The following is an 18,089-nucleotide window of genomic DNA, read 5'->3' as shown; positions in this document are numbered from 1 at the left end:
ACCAAATGGGGAGCATCCTGTCTCTACAAATCCTTAGACTGAATGGGGAACAAGATCCGGTCTCCACCCGCCTTATATTCCTGTCTCCACCTCCCTAGTGCTGGGATCAAAGCATGAGATCCCAAGTGCTAGGATCAAAGTTGTATACAACCACCCCCTGGCTCTGTTTCTCTTTTAGACTGAGTCAATCTCATGTAGCCCAGGGTGGTCTTGAACTCCTGATCTTCTTGATTCCTCCTCCCAAGTTCTGGGATTAAAGGTGTGTGCCATCACTGCCTGGCCTCTTTGGTTAACTAGTGGATGGCTCTGCCGCCCTCTTATTTTCAAGCAAGCTTTATTTGTCAAAACACAAACAAAATATCATACAACAGTTTTGTTTTTTTTCCAAGGCAGAGTTTCTCTGTATATCCCTGGCTGTTCTGGAACTTGCTCTGTACACCAGGCTGGCCTTGACTTGGAGATCTGCCTGCCTCTGCCTCCTGAGTGCTGGGATTAAAAGCGTGTGCCACCACTGCCCATTGTTTGCTTTTTTAAAAAAAAATTTTAAACTGAGTGTGATAGCTCCTATCATCTCAGTCCTCAGGAGGCTGAGGCAGGAGGATTAGCATGAGTTCAAGGCCAGTCTCAGCTCTATAATGAGTTCTAGGCAGCCTAGAATATAAGATAAGACTCTTGTTTCAAGAAAAACAACAACAACAAAAGCCAGAAAACCTCATTTTAACAAAATGATTTGGGCTGGGTGGTGGTGGCACACTCCTTTAATCCCAGCACTTGGGAGGCAAAAACAAATGGATCTCTGAGTTCAAGATCAGCCTGATCTACAGAGCAAGTTCCAGGACACAAGGCTATACAGAGAAACCCTGTCTCAAAGGGAAATGGGGGGCGGGGGGCTGCTGGAGAGATGGCTCAGAGGTTAAGAGCACCGTCTGCTCTTCCAGAGGTCTTGAGTTCAATTCCCAGCAACCACATGGTGGCTCACAACCATCTGTAATGAGATCTGATGCCCTCTTCTGGCATATGGCAAACTTGCAGAAAGAACACTGTTTACATAATAAATAAAATAAATCTTTAAAAAAAGAAAGAAAGAAAGAACAGTGGCTGGCTGCTCTTCCAGAGGTCCTGAGTTCAATTCCCATTCCCAGCAACCACATGGTGGCTCACAACCATCTATAATAAGATCTGGTGCCCTCTTCTGGCCTGCAGGCATACATGCAGGCAGAACACTGTATACATAATAAACAAACAAACTAACAAATATCTGGGTATGCAAAGTGTTTAGGGTGGCTGTGTCAGAAAGAGGCCCAGCTTGGCTATCAATCACATCCTAGGACTGTACAATCCATGGTCTCATTAGGGTACCTACAGCACCTGGCCTCCCTTTCCCAGGTCATCCCTGTTGCCTCACAGCCCTTCACTGGGGCGGCCCCCCTCCCCATGGTCACAAGCAGAGAAGGCTCTATGGCTCCCTCCCCAGTATGAGTCCTGGAACTCACCAGTCTTCTAGTCAGCCCTGTGGTTCCCAAGTGGATCGAGCATCACAGGCCTTAGGGAGGGCATTCCTGGGAGGGCAGCACCATGTGGAGCCAGGATTCATTCAGAAATGGTCTGGGCTTAGACAGCAGTGTACTAACCAACCAGTGCAGACACCCGCCAGCAGGACCGCATGGGGCTCAGGGCAGGGGCATGCTTAGCAAGGAGCTCACTCACCACGCCTGAGCAATCCGGAGGGGTGGCTCAGAGGCTCAACACCCCAAATTCAGGGGACTCACTGGGTCTGAGGCAGTTCACCCCCACTGCTGGCACGTACCCTCAGGCCATGTATAAACGGAAAACCTCCACCCTGGTCTAGTCCCCCTCCAGGGTCATTCAAGATGCTCACGCCTGCCTTTCCTGGGACAGCCGCCCACAAATGGCTTTCCCTCTTCCTCCCCACTGGCCCACCCCTCGAGCTCCAAAGCCAGGGGATTAAAGCTTCAAACACCACAGGGCACGCACAAGGCCTGGGCTTAGGGATAATTTCCCTTCTCTGCAAAGGCCAGGCATTTAGTCCCCATGAGCCAGGAGGGCCGGGGAGCAGCCCAGGCCCAGATGGCCACCACAGGAGAGCAAGCAACTGTCCCCAGCCTGAACGAGTTCCCTGAGTCTAAAGACTGAGCTCCTGTGCCAACAGGTAGGAGGGCCAGAAAGGGGGGTGGTCCTGGAAGACGTGTGGAGGACCTGTCTTCAGCCTCCAGGGCTCTTAACTCCCCCTTGTGCCCAGCCATGTGCCATGAGCTTTGAACCTTTTCCCGGTGAAGGCTAAGAAGTGTCATCTTTATTTTGTTAAAGGGGCCACCATATAAGTTGTTGTTGGGTTATTTTATTTAAAAAAAAAAAAAAAAAGAGCTTACATCTATTTATTTATTGTGTGTGTGGGGGGTGCCATGGTGCACATGTGGAGAGGTCAGAGAGCAACTTGCAGGAGTTGGAGTTGGTTCTCTCCTTCCATCATGGGGGTCCAGGGATCAAACTCAGGTCATCAGGCTTGATGGCGAGCACCTTTGTCTGCTAAGTCCTCTCTACCGTCCCATGTCGGATTATTTTAAGGTAAAGACTGCCAAAGTCTGTCCACACCAGTGAACGAGGGGCCTGCCATGCTGCAGTCCCTACTTGCCTGCTGTGATCTCTGCCAGCTCCCCTCCTGGCTGAAGTTAGTGAGGAAAGAACTCATTTCTTCTCCCTGCTGGCTGCCAGTGCCCTGTGTGGAAGGGACTGGTCATTTATCACACAGTCCGTTTGCTCCTGGAGACGAACCCTTGCCTTAGAGGTTTCCTGAGTTCCTCCCCAGCAGAGGCAGCCAGCAGCCTCCTTGTGTGGAGCTCACTCTCTCCAGGAGAGCCTATGCAGATGGCCTCACTGAATGTCTTTCTAGTTGGAAGACAGGAGGAAGGGGCTACTAGCTGAGCAATATCGGCATCCTTCAATGAGCTGGCAGTCCTTCGATCTGGGGCCTCCATGAGTCAGAAGTGGCTTTCTGGGCTTCCAAATAGGCTTGTCCACATGGGGGACAGGTCTAGCAGGACCTGTCGGCAGCCAGAGCAGCCACCTCTGACTCCCAAGGGCTCCCCGGGCCAGGGGCGGAGGGGTGATTTAGCACCTGTAGACTAAAATAATTCTCCAGCTAGGCATGGTGACTTACACTTGCCATCTCAGCATTCGGGAGGCTGAAGCAGGAGGGTTGCCACCAGCCTGGGCTGGGTGGCAAGTTCCAGGCCAATCTGGTCTGCCAAGAATGAGACTCTTTCAAAAACAAAACAAAAAGAGGAGTAGGGATGGATCTCACTTGGTAGTGTTCTCGAAACGTTCACGAAGCCCTGGGTTTGATCCCCAGCACCACATAAACCAGGTGTGGTGGGACACACCTCTAGTCCTGGCACTTGGAAGGACGATTGCCTCAAATACAAGGCCAGCCAGGGCTACACAGGACCAGGCCAGCCTGGACTTACAGGACCAGGCCAAGAACAAGGGTTTTTGTTATGTCTCAAAAACAAACAAATAAATATCTTCCAAGCACAGGAAATCACAGACCTAGTACTCTCCAGATTTTGGTCTTCTGACATGACTGATTGGTTGATTGATTGTGATTGATTGAGTGAGTATGTGTGTATGTGTGTGTGTGTGTGTGTGTGTGTGTGTGTGTGTGTGTGTGTGTGTATACATGTGTACACAAAGCCACTGCATCCCCAGGGAAGAGCTTCCTAGATACTGGCAAACAAGAGAGCTGCCCCTGTCCACAGCTCCAGCTGTGAGGTCTCTGCCTTTTGCCCAGGCCGAGCTCTGTCGGTTTAGGGAGTTGCTAGGTAGAGGGTGGAAATACCTCAGGATTAGCCCACCAAAGCACTGCATGGCCAAGAGCTGTGCCCAGTCACCAAGTGACAAGGCAGCCCTGTTTTACGTGGCCAGCTGCAAGCAGTGACTGGCTCTAGGCCTGGATCTGTGACTGGCCGCTGCAGATACCAGCTCGGAGACTGAGGAAAGACAGTCTTGGAATAATGTTTATAGTAATGATGTACTCCGTGAGGATGTGTTAGGCAGACCCTGCAAAGAAAGATGGTGATCCAATGAATGTCACAGGTTTCTTAGTTTTGTTTTGTTTTAATTTAATTTTTTGAGGGTTTTTTTTTTTTTTTTTTGAGACAAGGTCTCATGTGATCCAGGTTGGCCTTGAACTCCCGATCCTCCTGCCTCTACTTCTCGGATACTAAAATTACAGGCATGCACCACCATATCATTTCTTTTTACTTTTATTTTTGTTTGTTTGTTTTTTGAGACAGGGTTTCTCTGTGCAGCCCTGGCTGTCCTGGAACTCACTCTGTAGTCCAGGCTGGCCTTGAACTCAGAGAACCGCCTGCCTCCTGAGTACTGGGATTAAAGGCGTGCGCCACCACCGCCTAGCTCTTTTTACTTTTTTAATGTGGCTTCTAGTACATCTTAAATGGTGCCTGGTACCGTTTAATCCTATTGCCCAACCAGTCTGATGCTGCTCACAGTCACAGCAGGGACTCAAGGGAAGTATCACAGACAATGGAAGGATGGACAGATGGTCAGGTGGACAGGAGCAAGTGGCAGACATCTGAACTGAAGAGCAGCTTCGTCTTTGTTCTCAGACTTCTAGGCTAGTGTTGTCATGAGGGCTGGGAGCCTCTTCTCTCCTGCTCCTCATAGCCCAGGAAGCCTCAAGCACAGTAGCCCTGGCCGGGGGGGGGGGGGGGGGGGGGGGGGGGGGGGGGGCACTGCCAGGGAGGCGGGTTGAGCCTCTGCTCTGCATCCTGTCCGGGGAAGAGCTCCGTGCCCCCCACCCCACCCCTGACACTTCCTGGCACCATCCCCAGAGCACTGGCCCAGAGCTGCCCTGTGGAAGGGTGCAGCCGTCAGCCTGAGTTCTCAGGGAGGAAAACGCCAGCATGTGGTCGTCCCTGGGCACGGTTCCCAGGCCAGAGCCGGCAGGGTCTGTACACCATGGCGTCTGATGCTTTGAAGCTGCCGGGCCAGCACTTCACAGAGGTCTGGGCTGGCACCCGGGTAGCCTGGGAATGGATGCCCCCGCCACACAAACACTGAGCTGGGGACACGTGAAGTTGCCCAAGCTCCTGACCAGAGTCTGGAACAATGCACTCACTTTGTGCAGCTCCGGTCTGGGAGCAGCAGACCCCTCCCCTTCCCTCCCTCCCCCTGACCCCCCCATCGTGCCTGGCTTAAGGTGGGAAAGATTTCATGGAGGAATCTGTCTTGTTTGCGGTTTTTTGCGGAACTGAGGGCCTCGAGGCAGGTGCTCTCTACCACTGCATCCTCTGAACTGCATCCTCTCCCCTCTTTCCAGCTTCTATTTTGAGATAGCATCTGGTTAAGCTGAACTCACCCTGGCCTTGAACTCACTCTTTAGCCTAGATAGGCTTTGAACTTGCCATCCTCCTGCCTCAAATTCCTGAGTAGCTGGGATGAGAGACCTGGCCATGTGGGCTGGCAGCATTTGTAGCTTTGTGCCCTGAGCTCACTGGTCTACAGCTCACCCACCCCTCCCCCACTCCGAGATCTCCCTAGATGTGCAGGGCTGGATGGAGCTCTGGCCTGGGCTTGGAACGTTCAAGGCCGTCTGCCACCTGGTTCTCTGTGGAGGTGCAGACAGGTGGAGGATGGCATTGCTGTCCTCCAAGGACGCCTTGGCACATGAGCAGAAAGACAATTCTGCAAAAGCCACCGCCTCTCAGGTGGCGGAGCTCCAATCTTTGTCACAATAGCTCAAGATTTCCCCAATTCTGACTTGGGCAATGTGAGTTCATTAACTCACAAAGGATTCCGTGGGCTGCAGGAGGCACAGGAACAAAGGCAGGTCCAGATTCCACCACACCCAGCAGGCAGGTCCTGTCACCACTCGAGAGCTTCTCAGAGAGTCGCTCCCCTCACCCTAGCCTCACCCCACCCATCTGGGACCCCTACATTCCTGGCTTTGGGAAGTCCCTCCACAGAGCCGACCCACAACCCACATCCAATCCCATTTGTTACAGGACACCCTTTAGCGCTGATTTGAAGTTACCGTGTAAGCGGTGTTTGGGCTTCCATGTGGCCATGTGTGACATTGCATCTGTTTGCTTTTGAGTGTCTGATGTCTGGGAGACTGGGAGATGACTGGAACCCTGTGGCCTGGACAAACTTCGGTCACTTGTATTTGATGGACACTTTTCTCAATATTTTAGAGCTGTGGTTTCTCATGCTTCCAGCCAGTCTTGGGGCCGAATAGCACCTCCACCCTGACTCTTCGGCCACAGAGGGAGGTGCAGGTGAAGCCAGCAAGCACTGTACCTGTGAGAAGCTTCCAGATGAGCTTCACACCCACACAGAGATGGAGCAGACCCACATCCCCTCCCTGTGGTGACTGAGGGACAGTCACTTTATTCTGACCCGAGGCTCTTTACCTGGGACCTTCCACACCAGGACAGGGAAAACATGGACACTTTCTTGTAGCCATAGGGCGGGGCACTGGTTTGTTCCTTCAACTCTGGGACTTATTTCCCCTTCAAATTGTTGATTTAATTTTACACTTATGTATTGTGTACCTGTGTGTGTACCTATATGGGTGTGGGCCACAGTATATGTGTGGAGGTCAGAAGATGTGTGGAACTCAGTTTCCTCCTTCTACATATAGGTGCCAGGGATCAAACTCTTGTTGTCTGGGCGGGTGGCAGACACCCTTACCTGCAGAGCCAACTCAATGGCCCCTTGATTTTATCAGATACGAATTTCACTTCAATACAAAGAACTAAATTACAAAGAAAAATACAGAAAGAGACACGTATGCTCCAAACAAACCAAAAACGAAATGAGAGACTGGCATGTAGCTGAGTGCAGAGCCTTTGCCTGGTGTGTGCGGAAGTCAGGACTCGGTGCCATGGGCACTTTTTTCTAGCCTAGGCTGGCCTCAAATTCCCTATGTAGCTGAGGATAACCTTGTACTCCTAGACCTCCTGCACCACCGGTTCCCCACCCAGGTGCCGGGAATGCAGATGTATGTGGCTGGCTCCCACTGAGACATCTTATAGCTCCTGAGAGCTCACCTCTAAGTCTGCGCACGCATACACTGCACTTCCAGATCTATTGCCTTCCTGGACTCATCTCATTTGTACATCTAGGCAGAGAGTGAACCTACCCTGGGTGGTTCTCTGCCTGCACTGCTCTGCTAACACTGCAGTGACTGTGCAGAGCCCACATTCCTGGCTGTGACCCCACAGATCCACAATCCAGTTACTACTGACCTTGGCCATGGTCATTGTCTTTCATTGCCTGTGCACTCTGGCTCGGATCTGTCAGCCTGGCCTTTTGGCTAATCTTGAGATTGTCATCTTTCCACGCTTGCCTACCTCTTTAGCTCCAAAGCCTGCTGTCTGCCCCTTCCACCCCTTGGCTTGATGTCCGCACCCCATCTTGCTTAGCTTACCCATGTTAGGGCTCTGTCCTGCTGACCTAGTGGCCCCTAGAGGTAGAGGCTTGCCTGGCTGTTCTCCAAGCTGCCAGCACCCTCCAAAGAGCTGACACTTACAGAAGTGTGGGAAGCCATGTCTGTAGTGATGGAGTGAGCCAAGAATGAGTGAATGAATGAGAGAAAGAAAGGAAGGGAGGGAGGGGGAGAGAGAGAGAGAGAGAGAGAGAGAGAGAGAGAGAGAGAGAGAGAGAAGGAAAAGAAAGGAAGGAAGGAAAAAGGAAAGAAAAGAAAAGAAAGACAGAAAGGAAAGAAAAAGAGAGAGAGAAAGGAAGGAAGGAAGGAAGAAAAAGAAAGAAAGAAAGAAAGAAAGAAAGAAAGAAAGAAAGAAAGAAAGAAAGAAAGAAAGGAAGGAAGGAAGGAAGGAAGGAAGGAAGGAAGGAAGGAAGGAAGGAAGAAAGAAAGATGAATGACTTTAGCTCTAGGCTAGGAGTTGGAGACCTGACTTTTGGTCAACATGAGCCCTGAGTCACGGTGAGCCTGAGGTGAGCTGGGTGCCTAAGAGCCCTGCCTTTATCTCTCTCCCCATGCCAACTCTGCACCCTCCTCCTGGGCAGCTTCTGTCCCTCGGCCTCTTCCTCTCTTGTACCCTCTGCTCAGCACCCACTGTGCCCTCTTCCTCCTCCTTGCCAGTGGGCCAGCCTTGCTGGGGACTCTGATGGCCCTGGTTGGTATGGTCATTGTTTTATGCAAGAGCAACTTTTATACCTTGCAGCCATCCATTATAAATGCACAATTCAACAATTTCAGTAAACCCACAGCTCCCTCAGCCCTCTCGCAGCCCTTCCTGGGTCCACCTGCAGCCCTGGCGACCACTAATCCGATTTCTGTCCCCAGATTGGCCTGTTCTGGGTGCTTCCTGTCAGTGAGATCACACACTATATGGCCTGTTGCATCATCTGGCTTCTTTCCCTGAGCACCATGGGTTTGGGGGTACAAGGAGGGTTGTTCTGCTTTGATTTTGGAGACAAAGTCTTGTGATGTAGCCCAGGCTGGCTTTGGACTTGAGATGTTGTCTATGCCCCGAGTGAGGATCATAGGCATGCTCCATACCCACTGGGTGGTATGTTTTGAGGTCTGTGTGCAGGACAGTGTCGGTAACCCAGTCCTTTCTCTGTGGCTGCCTGGAGACACTGGTGATGGCTGGTCATATAGCAACTTGACACATCTGGGAAGAGGAACCTCAAGTGAGGAATCGCCTCCATCAGATTGGACTGTGGGCATGTCTGTGGGACATCCTCTTGATGATGTGGAAGGGCCCAGCTCACTGTGGGTGGTACCACCCCTGGACTGATGGTCCTGCGTGCGATAAGAAAGCCATGGAGAGGGCTGGAGAGATGGCTCAGAGGTTAAGAGCACCAGCAGGCAGCTCTTCCAGAGGTCCTGAGTTCAATTCCCAGCAACCACTTGGTGACTCACAACCATCTATAATGGGATCTGGTGCCCTCTTCTGGCATTCAAGAATATATGCAGACAGAACAATGTATACAAAATAAATAAATAAATAAATCTTAACGATGTACACAAAGTAAACAAATAAATCTTAATTCTAGATATAAAATGAACAATCAGACCACAACCCATAGAACCATAGAGGCTATATATATAGCATGGTGGTCCCTAGGATGACTGTGGCATATAATCAATTTCAGTTTTACTCAATTATTGAAAAAAAATAGCCAAATGAATGGAAACACATGAACTATGAACCAAAGGCTGAGGGGCTCCCAGCTGGATCAGGCCCTCTGAATAGGTGAGACAGTTGATTGGCTTGATCAGTTTGGGAGGCATCTAGGCAGTGGGACCAAGTCCTGTGCTCATTCCATGAGTTGGCTGTTTGAAACCAGGAACTTATGCAGGGACACTTGGCTTAGTCTGGGAGGAAGGGACTGGACCTCCCTGGACTGAGTCTACCAAGTTGATCACAGTCCTCGGGGGAGGACTTGTCCTGGAGGAGGTGGGAATGGAGGGTGGGCTGGGGGTAAGGGGAGGGCGTGGGAGGGGGGAGAATAGGGGAACCCATGGCTGATATGTAGAACTGAATGGTATTCTAAAATAAAAAATATATATCACACACACACACACAAAAAAAAAAAAAGGGGGCTGGAGAGATGGCTCAGAGGTTAAGAACACTGGCTGCTCTTCCAGAGGTCCTGAGTTCAATTCCCAGCCACCACATGGTGGCTCACAACCATCTGTAATGAGATTTGGTGCCCTCTTCTGGCCTGCAGGCATACATGCATGCAGAACACTGTATACATAATAAATAAATAAATCAATAAATCTTTTAAAAAGAAAGAAAAGAAAAAGAAAGAAAGCCATGGAGAACAAGCCAGTAAGCAGTACCCTTCCATGGCCTCTGCATCAGTTTCTGCCTCCAGGTTCCTGCCTTGACTTCCCTCAGCGATGGACTATAAACTGTAAAATGCTTCTGGGTTTGGTTGCTTCTGGTCTGTGTTTTCTCACAGCAATAGGAGCACACTGGGATGGCACTCCAGAGTTTGGACGGGCAGTGGCTGTTGCTCCCATTCCAAGTCTTTGTAAGCGTGTTAGCGGAGCACAGTCCGCGTGGGCGTTCTCTTTGGGAGAGCCTAGAAATGTAGAAGGACCCGCTGGTAAGGAAATGCTTGACTCTTGAAGAACCTGCCAAACCGTTTCCCAAGAGCTTGCACCGCGTACCCAGCGACGACTTCCACATCCTCACCAACTGTTGCGTTTGGGATCTTGTTGCTGTTTTTTCCCAACTCTGTACATGTATCTACGTGTGGTGTGTGGGCACATGCATGCTACAGCATGAACGGGAAGGTCAGGGGACAACTTTGTGGAGTCGGTTTTCTCCTTCCATCATGTGTGTCCTGGGAATTTAACTCAGGTTGTCCAGCTTGACAATAAGTGCCTCTAATCACTGAACCACCGTTCTGGCCTTTGTTTTGTTTTTTAAGAAAGGGGCTTCTCACACAGACCAGGCTGGTCTAAACTACTGTTCTTTCTGCCCTGAAGCTCCTAAGTGCCGGGATGACAGGTGTGCCCAACACACCCGTTTTGTTGTTGACTTATGTTAGTACAGCGCCCACACGGTGACTCTGACCCCATGCGTCCTCACTGAGTGTGTGGACCTCTCCTCTGCCTGCAGCTGTCCGAGTCTGTTCCTTGGAGTCGAGTCTCCTAAATCTCTCACTTCACTTGTTGTTTGGGTTGGGTTTGGGGGTATAGGGGACGGAACCCAAGGTCTCCTGTGTGGTGAAGGCACTCTGTCATCTGATCCTTGAGCTTGCTTGTCCGGTGCACTACCTACTGAGCCACCCCAGTCCGATTGCCTATGGGTATCTGCCTTTTTTTAAAAATCCTGCATATGGCCGGGTGTCTGTGGATATGTGCACATACGAACATGTGCAAACAGAGGCCAGAGGTGTCAGATCCCCTGGAGATAGTTACAGACAGTGACGAGCCACCTGATCAGGGTGCTGGGAATCAAACCCGGGTCCTCTAGAAGGGTAATACTGCTCTTGCTCTTAACCACTGAGCCATCTCCCTAGCCCCTTTCTTTCTTTATTTTTTGGTAGGGGGTGGATTTTTTGGTTTGGTTTTTGGGGATTTTTTTTTTTTTGGTTGGTTTGTTTGTTTTGAGACAGGGTTTCTCTGTGTAGCCCTGGCTGTCCTGGAACTCACTCTGTATGTAGACCAGGCTGGCAGCGAACTCACAGAGATCTGCCTGCCTCTGCATCCCAAGTGCTGGGATTAAAGTTGTGAGCTGCCACCACCACCCAGCTAGAGTTCTTTATATATTCTGGCACATGCCCTTCATCAGGTACACGATCTGTAAGTTCTGAATCCCAGCCTGTGGCTTTTCTTCTTTTTGTTTTCTTTCTTTTCTTTTTTTAATTGAAGAAAGTTTTCCCCAGCCAGGCATGGTGGTGCTCGCCTTTAATCCCAGGACTCAGGAGGCAGAGGTAGGTGGATCCCTGTGAGTTTGAGGCCAGCCTGATCTACAAAGCGAGTTCCAGGACAGCCAGAGCTGTTACACCGAGAAGCCCTGTCTTGGGGGGGGGGTATTTTTCCGTACAGTATATTCTGATCACTCTTTTCCCTTCCCCCAACTCCTCCCAGATTCTCACCTCCCCTTAAAATTATTTTCATTTTTATTATTTTAAATTCTGTGTGGGTGTATATATCTGCATGTGGGTATGTGCATGTCAGTACAGGTGCCTGTGGAGGCCAGAGACATCTGATGCCTTGGAGCTGGGGTCACAGACAGTTGTGAGCTGCCCGATCTGGATGTTGGGAACTGAACTCGAGTCTTCTGGAAGAGGAACAAGTGCTCCTAACTGCTGAGCCATCTCTCCAGCCCGCTTTGTCTGATGTGAGTGAGTGAGTGAGTGAGTGAGTGAGTGAGTGAGTGAGTGAGTGAGTGAGTGAACAAGCATGTGCATGCAGGCAAGTGAAGGCCAAAGGGTCTCTCACTGAACCCCGAGTTCACCAATTGGCTAGACTGGCTGTCCAGGAACCCCAGGGGTCCTCCTGTCTTCCTCTCCCCCGGGCAGGCATGTTACCCACTGCGCCATTTCCCTAACCCCTTCTCATATTCTTTTTTTTTTTTTTTTAAAAAAACTCACCTTCATCACACTCTTTTTTTTTTTTAAAGATTTTATTTTATTTATTATGTATACAGAGGAGGGCGCCAGATCTCATTACAGATGGTAGTGAGCCACCATGTGGTTGCTGGGAATTGAACTCAGGACCTCTGGAAGAGCAGGCAGTGCTCTAAACCTCTGAGCCATCTCTCCAGCCCCCTTCTCATATTCTTTATGGCATCTTCTAAAGGTTTCATTTTGAGGACCTGGCCATCAGTTCTGTGGCTTTCCATCTGTTGAGGTCCTGTTTATTTTCTTAGGCAAGGTCTCATGTAGCCCAGGCTAGCCTTGAACTCACTCTTTGTAGCTGAAGATTGAACTCCTGATGTTCCTTCTGCCCCCACCTCCTGAGTGCTAGGGTGTGGGCCACCACACCCAGCTTGACTCTGTATTTTTTGTGAAGCATTGGCCTGAGCTTCTTTGGGTCTGTCTCCTGCTGCTCTACATCCAAGGGGTCTGTCTCAGTTACTGTTGATCTGTGATGAAACACCATGACCAAAGCAATTTGAGGGAAGCATCACTGAGGGAAGTCAGGACAGGAACTCAAGCAAGGCAGGAACCTGGAGGCAGGAGCTGATGCAGAGGCTATGGAAGGGTGCTGCTTGCTGGCTTGCTCCTCATGGCTTGCTCAGCCTGTTTTTGTTTTTGTTTTGTTTTGAGACAGGATTTCTCCACGTAGTTTTGGTACCTGTCCTGGATCTCACTCTGTAGACCAGGTTGGCCTCGAACTCACAGAGATCCACCTGGCTCTGACTCCTGAGTGCTGGGATTAAAGGCGTGCGCCACCGCCACCCAGCTCAGCCTGCTTTCTTTTTTTTTTTTTTTTTTTTTTTTTTAAGATTTATTTATTTATTATGTATACAGCATATGTGACTGCAGGCCAGAAGAGGGCACCAGATCTCATTACAGATGGTTGTGAGCCACCGTGTGGTTGCTGGGAATTGAACTCAGGACCTCTGGAAGAGCAGTCAGTGCTCTTAACCTCTGAGCCATCTCTCCAGCCCCCCTGCTTTCTTATAGAACCCAGGACCACCAGCCCAGGGATGGCACCACCAATCATGGACTGGGCCCTCGGCAATTGATCACTAATTAAGAAAATGCCCTCTAGGCTTGCCTGCAGCCAGATCTTATGGAGGCATTTCCTTAATTGAGGTTCCCTCCTCTCAGATGACTTTAGCTTGTGTTAACATGAAACCAGCACAGGGTTCATGGTGTGTGATGCACATCAGCACTGTGCATGGGCCACAGTGGAGGCTCCAGACTCCAGTCATCTCTGGGATGCTCTGACTCTCAATTCTCACCCTCCCTGTGGCCTCCAGCCTGGTACTTCTCACCCCATTGAGACAGAGAGGTTGAGTAGGTGGGCACGGTGGAGCATGCCTATAACCCCAGCTGAGGCAGACTCCCTCAGTTCAGTCTCGGCCTGGACTACAGAGAGGAGTAGTCTCAAAATATGGGGAGGAAGCTGGCAAGACGAGCCAACCATTAAAGGCCCTGGCTGCTCTTCCAGAGAACCCGGATTTGAGTCTCACACCCACATGTCAGCTCACAGCGGTATGCTGTTCTAGGGGGCCTAATGCCCTTTTTCTGGCCTCTGTGGGCACCAGGCACACAGGTGGTGCTCAGACATTCATGAAGGTAAAACATCCATACACATAAAATAATTTTTAAAATATATTTAAAGCTGGGCGGCAGTGGTCATGCCTTTAATCCCAGTGCTGGGAAGACAGAGGCAGGCAGATCTCTGAGTTTGAGGCCAGCCTGGTCTACAGAGTGAGTTCCAGAACAGCCAGGGGTACACAGAGAAACCCTGTCTCAAAAAAATCAAATAGATAGATAGATAGATAGATAGATAGACAGATAGATTTAAAAGAGAGGAAGCAGCCGGGCGGTGGTGGCGCACGCCTTTAATCCCAGCACTCGGGAGGCAGAGCCAGGCGGATCTCTGTGAGTTCGAGGCCAGCCTGGGCTACCAAGTGAGTTCCAGGAAAGGCACAAAGCTACACAAGAGAAACCCTGTCTCGAAAAACCAAAAAATAAATAAATAAATAAATAAATAAATAAATAAATAAATAAATAAAAATAAAAGAGAGGAAGTAAGAGGGTTCATCCCATAGAGTCGCTTGCTGCTGCCAAGCTGATGACCTGAGTTCAATCCCTGGGACCCACATAGTAGAAGAGAGAATTGACTCCAAGGCTAGGCATGGTAGAGCAAGCCTTTAATTTTAGCAAAGGCAAAGGGAGGTGGATCTCTGTGGGATTTGCTATGGAGTACATCGTGAATTCTAGGCCATCCATGGCTAGCTACATAGTGAGACCCTGTCTCAAAAGCGGGGAAAAGTGACTTCATAAAGTTGCCTTCTGACCTCCACAAGTGGACCTCAGCAAGTATGCCCCCAGCAATAATGATGATGATGATGATGATGATGATGATGTTGATGATGATGACACATTTATTTTAAAAAAAAAAGAAAAAGCAAGCATTGTAACAGACACCTTTAATCTTACCACTTGAAAGTGGTGGGCAGGAGGATCAGGGGTTCAAGGCCAGCCTTAGCTATTTAGGGATTTGGGGGCCAGCCTGGGCTATGTAGGGCACTGCTCAGAATCAAACATTAAGCCTGATCCTTGAGTCTGAGAAAGCCTGAGCAGCCTCCTGAGGCTTCTTCAGCCAGCTGTGGGGACTCAGGGACTTTAGCCCAGGTCAGTAGGGACCGGGGCTCCTGCACCACTGTCCCCACAGCGGCCACTGTGGTCCCCACACAGCTCCCGTTTCCCTGTGGACTCGCCACCGTCGTCTTCGCTGCCATGCAGCCACTTTATGCACTGGGGCGAGGGGTGGGGGGGGTGCTCCGAGAGTTTCCTCGCCACAGGCGGGGCCAGCCCCACTTCCTGTGGCTCCTCAGGCAGCCCTGCTGGCTTGGCAGCTGACAGGTGGCTTCCTCTGAGGATGGATGCTGGCATCCATCACACCCCATCCTAGGCCTGGGGACTCAGGCCTCCCTGGCCCTCCCACTTACGCCCTTGCAGAGGGCTGCTGCTGCATGCCAGCCAGGCCCTGCACTTCACGCTGAGTGCCTCATAGCAGCAGGGCAGCCAGAGGAGCAGGCAGAGTGCTGGATGGGACTCCCTGGTGGCAGGGAACTAAACAGGGAGGAGCAGAAGGATGAGGAGGAACAGCCAGGGAGGCAGGCATGCCTCCACTCCCATCTGCATCTTGCCTGGGCTGGCCACACCCAGAACTTTCTCAGCCTTTTTCTAGTCTGCCTCCCCTACCAGGCCAGCCCCGCCCCAGTCTGTAGAGCTTTCCTGATGCCCGTTTCTGGCTCTCCTTGGTCCTCAGAGTCTAATGCCAAGAAGGGCAGATGCCCCCGACGCAGGAAGTACTTGGATCGTGTAGAATGGCACACAGAAACTGTTCCTGAGGCTGATCATCCCTGGGGGTGAGGAGGGGGTGGGGACCAACTTTCCCACTACCCACACAGAGAGAAGGGGTCCCAGAGCTCAAAAGGGACCTGACTTCACAGCCACCCACCCAGGCCAATACCTAGGATGCCCAACCCGGCCACTGCCCTGCCCTAAAGCTCCAGATGATTTGGAGAGGGCTTCCCAGGTATGACCTGGTCATCAATGTCTCTGCAGCTGTCTGCCACTGGAGGGTAAGGTGACCCTCCTCCTCCAGAACTCAGTGTCCCTTCCAGAAGCTTCCAACAGCACCCTGCCGAAAAATCAGCCATGCACCTCAGCACAAGGCCCAGCCTGCCTTCCAGATGGGCTCTTGACACTAAATGTTCAGGTCTCCATTGTGGCCAGCTGTCACTGGGTGATGATTACTCCTTCCCAGCCTTGCTTGGTCCAGCTAAGTCAGACTCCAAGCTGGACAAAGGTGGGGACAATTACCACTTCCGTTTTCACTTACTTTTTCTGAGACGTTTTCTTGTAGCCTAGGCTGGTCTTGAACTTGTTATGTGGAGGAGGACGGCGTTGATGATCCCCTTGCCTCCACCTCCAGAGTGCTGGAGTCTCGGTGAATTGGATTCTGGTGCCTGCCATGCTAGACAAGCACTACCAGATGAGCCACACCCGCTTTTTCTCATTTTGAGCTCCCCAGGTGACTCCTGCAGGTTGCCGGCTCAGAGAGCAACTGGGAAATACTCCAGGGCTCTCATCTCCGAGCTGTGGCGCCCTAGGGACAGAGGTAGTTTTGGTACTCCTAGCATCAGAGGACAGTGCAACTGGCATCCGTCGGGGGCGGCCGTGGAGGATCGGGGAGCAGCTCAGCCACACCTGGGGGAGGGGGGGAGGGTGGAGAGAGAAGCCATAGTCCAGAGGGCTCAGACCCAAGCTCTCAGAGGCCATGTGGAGGAGCCCCCATCTCAGTTCAGGCAGGTGAAAGGAGCATCACCCTGTATCCTCTCTGTCACCGCCTCTCCCCCTACACACACACACACACACACACACACACACACACACACACACACCAGAATGACTGGTGTTCCCTCCCTAAGGACAACTCAGATGTTCAGTCCAGAAGCTCTATTTGCTAGGTGGCCTGTGACTAAGCCAAGGTTCCCACATTGAGGATAAGTGAGAATAACCATCTACCCTGGAGGGGTGTCACAGGCACATGGTGATATCAGGGCCTCTTGCCTTGTTGGCACCGGATCAGTACTAGTAGGAAAGAACAAACCCAAAATTCTGGGGAAATTCGGAAGCTGGGAGACAGGCTGACCTCCACCAGAACCTGAATTTGGCCAACCCAGGTCCTTTACCATCCAGAACAGGAATTCAAGGACTCTTGCTGCTATTCCCAGGGGCTCCCACATGTCCTTTGTTACCATGAGAGGAGATAGTTTGGAGTAACCCTGCCACATTTCTGCAGAGGGCAAAACCTGAACACAGAGCCATCGGCAGCTCAGGGAATAGCCTGTTGGGAGGTGATGTACGGTTAGGGGACATAACCTTGGCTCTTGGGAGGTACCAGGGATCCCTTGAGAAAGTTGGGGATGGAGGAGGCAAATGTTCGTCAAATATTCACACACATGTGAAAGCATTCCCTCCCTACCCTGGGTGAAGGGACAGGGTGGGGGAACTGATGTGAGATGCTGTGCTCTGAAGTTGGGGACCAGAGCAAATACCCTGCCACAGGTGATAAGCACTTTCTGCTCATCCTGGTTCATGCCTGCAGACATGGTTCAGGCATGGCAGGCAGGAGCAAAATGCTTGCCCAGGAATGCCCAGCTCACACCAAGACCTCCTGGGGGTTCAAGCTGGGGCAGCTCCCATCTTGTCTGAGGAAGGTGGGCGGTGACTGTCCTGCCCACCCGCCCACTTCTGCTGGAATTCTGAAGAATATATGATCCATTTCCTATCACTTTGGCCTGAACAAAGCCAGGGCCTGAAACTTCAGTACATTTTTTTTTTTTTTTTTTTTTTTTTTAGTGATATATCAAAGTAGGAAGATGAATACCTGTGTAGCCGCCACAGGGATTCCACTCTCCTGTCCTGGACTCAGTCTCCCCTTGTAATCCCTGAGAAAATAACACCGGGTGTGGTGACCTGGAGCTTGTAGAGTGGGTATGGCACGGCAGGCTTGTGACAAAGAATTGAGCTAGGCAGCTGAGCCGGGCTTCGAGGAGGGCCTCCCGAGAAAGCCATTAAGAGACAGGCCTGGAAGCCACACCTGGGGTTGGAAGTGTGTGGGTGTGTGACTCAGTAGTGCACATTTGCTGGGCTCGTGGAGGAGGGGAAATGGGGAAGGCATGTCTTATCTCTGGCACCGAAAACATAAAAAAAAGAAGACTGGGTATTGGCCCATGTTTGTGATCCCAACACTTGGGAGATAGAGGCCAGAGGATCAGGGGTTCAAGGGCAGACTGGGTGGGCTGCCAGAGACCCTATCTCAGATCATACAAAGAAAACATGATGCTAGCTAGCCTTAGGGG

Source organism: Peromyscus maniculatus, chromosome 5 (genome assembly GCF_049852395.1).
Source record: "Peromyscus maniculatus bairdii isolate BWxNUB_F1_BW_parent chromosome 5, HU_Pman_BW_mat_3.1, whole genome shotgun sequence".
NCBI lineage: Eukaryota > Metazoa > Chordata > Mammalia > Rodentia > Cricetidae > Peromyscus > Peromyscus maniculatus.
The sequence above is the reverse complement of the archived record's forward strand: the minus strand, read 5'-3'. Positions refer to the sequence as shown.